Source organism: Centruroides sculpturatus, unplaced genomic scaffold (assembly GCF_000671375.1).
Source record: "Centruroides sculpturatus isolate CEXI.00-Female unplaced genomic scaffold, Cexi_2.0 scaffold343, whole genome shotgun sequence".
NCBI lineage: Eukaryota > Metazoa > Arthropoda > Arachnida > Scorpiones > Buthidae > Centruroides > Centruroides sculpturatus.
The window spans coordinates 446,943-452,551 of NW_019384530.1; the positions used below are offsets into that span (position 1 = coordinate 446,943).

At 27.5% G+C, this 5,609-nt stretch overlaps 1 long non-coding RNA gene across 1 annotated transcript in view; it reads right to left on the reverse strand.

Moving 5' to 3' along the window:
- Nucleotides 1–3,282: 3,282 nt before the first annotated feature.
- Nucleotides 3,283–5,609, reverse strand: part of LOC111622996 — a 10,379-nt gene continuing 8,052 nt past the window's right edge. The window contains exon 4 of the long non-coding RNA XR_002756374.1: nt 3,283–3,293. This is a non-coding gene — a long non-coding RNA (uncharacterized LOC111622996). The remainder of the gene's footprint in view (nt 3,294–5,609) is intronic.

Here is a 5,609-nt window from a genome sequence, read left to right on the forward strand (position 1 = left end):
ATCAAAAACGTAAAATATTTGATATGCTAAATCACTAAATCAAAAAGAACGTTCACATATATTTAAAAAAAATTACTTTGTCTCATTCAATTAAATCATTTTTAATAAATATATTTTCAAGATTTTGTATTTTACATAATAACTTTGTATTTGTTTGTATGTGTTAGTGCTGGCAAGAACCAGAAATTCTCATAATCAGTTAACCAGTTTTGGTAAAATTGGACTTTAAATATCGATTACCAAACAGATTTAAAAATCAGTTTGATTTCAGTAAAATTAATATTTTATTATTGCATTTTTATTAATACAATGAAACTTGTTTAACTGAAATCAGTCAGGAAAAAAATTCAGACTTTGAGTTAAAAGTTTTGAGGACGTTTGAGTTAAATAATTTGATTTAACATATGCTAGGCAATTGGGGAAAGAAAGTGACTTTGAGTAAATGCAACTTTGTGTTATCATGGTTTGAGTTAACCAGATTCCGCTGAATTAATATTAGTCAAAATTCACAAATATGCCTGTATTGCACATTATTTCTGCCAAATAGAGATGTGTTTCTTTGATGTTGATAAATCCTTATCAACATCAAAGAAAACAGCATTTGGGGAAACTGTACTGTTTTAAAATTAATTCACAATAGTTTTTATACCAGCATTAATTCTAATTTTAAAATTTAAATACAAGCATTGCATGGAACATGGCATTATTTAAAAAAAGTCAACAATGATAGATTGGTGTCACAAACTGTAATGCTATACTACTAGAAAATTTTAGTGTATCAGTTAGTGGAATTATCTTAAATCCAAGCATACTTTACTGCCAACTAAAAGTCAAAAAAGGCAAGTAAACACACATCTGATATTGATTTCACTGCCTGTTCAAAATTGATTTTGAGTTTTTGGTTTTAAAACCTTGATTCCTGAATACCAATTAATTAGATTTACCAAAAACTGATTTTATTGCCAGCACTAATGTGTGTGAGTAAAGAAATATTGATATTTATATGAACGAGGTATATAATTATCACATTAAATTTAATTCTGAAGAAAATCAGTATCAAATTATTTTCAAATAAATTATTTTATTATTAATAACTTTTCTATTTACATTTATTTAAAACTTTAATAATTAGTGATTAATAATAATACATAAATATATATTTGTAAAATCTTAATAACAACAAAAAAGAAAATAAATATTTTCAATAAAAAGTATCAATTTGATGTTAAAACAGAAACTAGATAAGTAAATATTTTTGTAAATGTAATTACTTCATAAATAGTAATATACTCTAATTTCTATAACTATTACAAAAATTACTAACAGAAATTATAGCAATGGACAATACAGAACTAGTATGATAATTCATTTCAGTCTAATAAATAAATTAATAGCTTTAATGTAAATTAATTGTAACAATAAATGTAATGACAATGTTTAATACTTAATAAAAGATAAAAATTAAACTATAAATTATGTTGCAAGAAAAACATTTAAATGCATTTATTAATAAAAAAACTAATAAAATAATATTGTTTATTGTATTAATGGTAAGCCCTGTTACAGGGAAGAAAATGATTTTCTTTTTATATCTAGATACAATTTTTTTTTTAATTTAACAGGATTTTTCATAATTTCCTAGGTTATTACAGTATGTATTAATTAATTCCATATTCTAAGATGTTCCTGTCAGTTGTCTTTACAGTTCCAGTAATACTCAACTTCAATTCATCAATATCCATTGATAGAGGTGGCACAAACACTTTTTCTTTAAATAACTCAAGAAGTCAGATGAAGTGAAATCAGGAAAATGAGGTGGCCACTTCATTCATTCATCATCTACAACTCTAGCTCTCTCAATTCAACAGTTTGATAGCATGGTCTTCAGGAATTTGTCCAGTGAAAATGAAAAGACCTTCCAACAAGTTGAAAGATGAACATGTTATCATGTTCTGTGGCATTAACCAATTTTGCAGCATATCAAGATAATTTCATTGACAGTGTTCTACAGACTCTTTAATCATACAAGAATGTCACTACAGTAGAGCGTCGTTTATCCGAATCAATTGGGGACTGGGATGGTTTGGATAACGAATCATATACGAAAAAATATATTAATTTATCCCATGTTGAAATTTCTCTCTGTTGCGTGTCGCTTCGCGTTGAATTTTCGTCAACGTTAAGCCTAACGAAGACTATTGTATCGTTAAAAATTATTTTTTTATTTTGTACAAACAAAATAAATTTATTGAAAAATATAAAAACAATAAAAAATTATACTTCAGATGTTAATTTAGTATCAAAAACGTAAAATATTTGAGTAGCCTGAGAAATAGCCGAAGATTGCAGTGCCACAGCACTAGTGAAAATTTTAATTTGCCAACTGGAATGCTTTCGGATAACGGACATTTTGGATAACCAGCTTTCAGATAAACGACGCTCTACTGTACTTTCATTTTTACAAATGCATCCCTGCTTTTCAAAAGTTGTCAAACCATCTTTGAATTGATGCTTGAGAAGATGGGATCCTTGAAAAACTTTCTGAAGGCCTGCTGAACACTGATGTGTGAATTTGTTTTTGCTCACTCAATCACACAAAAGTTTCTCAAAATGATATGCAATTTCTGAAAATAGACAATCCTGGTAGTAAGATAAATAATATTGCCAATTTTGAAATCTTGAGTTTGATTTTTCACTGATACAAGTTATATATGGATATGCTTTCTAGTTTCCTCATATTTTAGTCCTAAAAGTGTATCAAACATCTATGGATATCCTGTATACAAACAGAATACATTAAGTCAAAATCTACTTCCAATTCATTAATGTACTTCTGTATGAATTATTTGTTTTATACATCATTTTTAAGCTTATTTAATGTAGATTAGACCTTATACATTTCTTTTACTGTCTAATTTCATTTTAAATAATTAGAACCAAAATTATGCCCAATTAAACCCAATTTTACTCCTGCTGCAGCAACACTCCTACCTGCCGCTCCAGCCCATCCCCCTACCCAGTATAAAACCACTTTCTTGAGATGATATTCTTTCATTGATTTCCAATTATTTTTTAATTTTATTTAAATGAAATGATGTTAATCCTCATGGCCAAAATTTAATTTATAATTGTCTTTTTGTTAATAATATTCAAATTCAAATTGTTTATTGATTTAAATTATTCTTACAATGGAAGAAAAACAAATTTGGTTATACATTTTGTTAATAATATAAAATGATGCCAGAACAAAAAACAACTCTTACAAGAGAAAAATGAAAAATTTTAAATTCATTCTTCAGAACAAGAAAAGATACCTAACTGTGAAGATATTTATTCAAAAAATATTGTATACCTAGAAATTTTATAAATGTTATATGGGAAAAATAAAGAAGAAAATAAATTTATTTACATAAAATTTATTTTCTTTATTTTTCCCATTTATTTGTAATTTAACAATTAGTATTTCAATAAAAATTTCTGTAATTTTGTTTGTAAGAAATGTAGTTTAATGTGTAATACCCAAACTCAGCTAATTAAAAATAAAGTGAAAAAACAGATATCACATATAATTCTAATGATTAACTTCTGATTAAAGATATTAATTAAAGCTATTCCCTGTATGCTATTTTTACACAAATTAAGTCAAACGAACAATTTAATATTGAAAATATGTAGAAAATGTAAAAAAATAAAAATAATCAAATAGACTAGCATGGCCAACAAGTTAATTGCAGTTGACTTGGTTTCATTGTTTAGTCAATTGTAGATAATACAGCCTATTAAAATAAGAAAAATATTTATAATTTCCATGAGAATAGAAATTCCATGTCATGGTAATATCATGTAATGAACATGATTGGTCAATTTGAACTGGCAACAAATGCTGCCAAAAATAACAAATGCTGTTGAGGAACACAATTGGTTAAATTCAAATTGGTGGCACATGCGTCTCAAGGAAGAGACTGTTGGCAAAACATCACACAAGGTGGCGGACCTGGAATAGAGCTATGACTAGCATAGCTGCTGATTGGTTGGCCGACAGCTGTTGACAACTATATAAGGTTGACAAGGAAGCAGGAAATTCGACTTTGGATCTGTATCGCCAACTATGTTCTACAATAGCCAAAGAAAGTGCCATAGCTAGACAACTGCTCATCTGCCTTCTTGAAGGACAAGTTTGGAAGATAAGAACTATTGAAACTTTTCATTGTGTTATTGGCATATCGAATGGTCGCCAATTGTGAAACCGTATATTTTTTAACTTTACTCCATATTTTCACCATAAAATCTTGTAACTCCACATTATGGATTGTTAAAAAGTGATTATCTGTGATAAGAAGACCATGTGTGAAAAAAGGTTGAGAATGGCTGCTCTAATTTATAACAAAACATAAAAGTGTAATGTATCTTTTATTTGGAAAATTATAGACTATAATACAAATTTATTTAATGTGAAAATAAATAATATTATATTTAATTATTGATGTAATAACTCACTTACCTTATAGTTTAAATAAGGAAAATTTATATTAGGATTTCCAGAATACAAATGTGAATTTGTATCAAGTGGTGAGAAAAGATGACTATACATTGCTAAACTGTTATACCCCATGAGACTGCTATAATATTGACAAATGTCATTATGTGATACCTATAAAAAATTCACACACTTAATATTAATTCTATAAAAGTAAAATTGATATTTATTATTTTTTAAATGCATTTTTAGTCATTGTAGCAATGATTTAAGCATTTTCATGTTATATTATATAAGAAATAGCTAATAAATCTAATTCAATTAAATTTATGTAATATAGGAATCAAAAATTTATTTAATATAGATTTATCTTCCAACTTTCCAAAATCTTCAATTATCCTTATTCAATAAAACATAAAAGTTGTATTTATTTATTTATTACATTAGAAGTAATTATAAATCTACATAATATATTCTCTCTTAATATATAAATACAGTAAGATCCTGCTTAACGCTGATTCGATATAATGCCGTCTTCTTGAAGCCTAAAAAAAAAAGCTCAAAATTTATGCTGATTTAAATTATCGCATCATTTATTGATTCATACATAATACAATTATTTATGAACACAAACCAATCAGAAAAAGGTGGCAAAAAGGTGTACTTTCTTTAAATCTATGTTTGTTTGATGCAATTTTGGAAAAAACATAACATTATGAATACCATAGGCAATATTGACTTCACTTGGCAAGAATTAACTGATGAATGCATGAACAAAGTGTGGAAGAAGTTATGGCTGAAGGTATCCAAGAATTCTCAACAAGAAGAGCCTATCGCTGTATCGATAGGTTGATCAAACTCAACCTAATCGATACAGCAGGACTAGGAGATGTAGATGAACAGGATATTGAGGCGTTACCGCAGGTTTCTGGTCTTATCGTCTTATCGACGACAACCTTCAAGAACGCAGAACAAAGAATCCATGTAGAACTGGAAGATAGTGATTCTGAAAACGAAAAACCCAAAAAATTTCTCTACAGATTTCCTTAGTAAAAGTTTGGTAACGATAACTGAAATTGTTGATCAAACTGTAGCAAATGACCTAGATTTTGAAATGAGTGCAAAAGCAAAA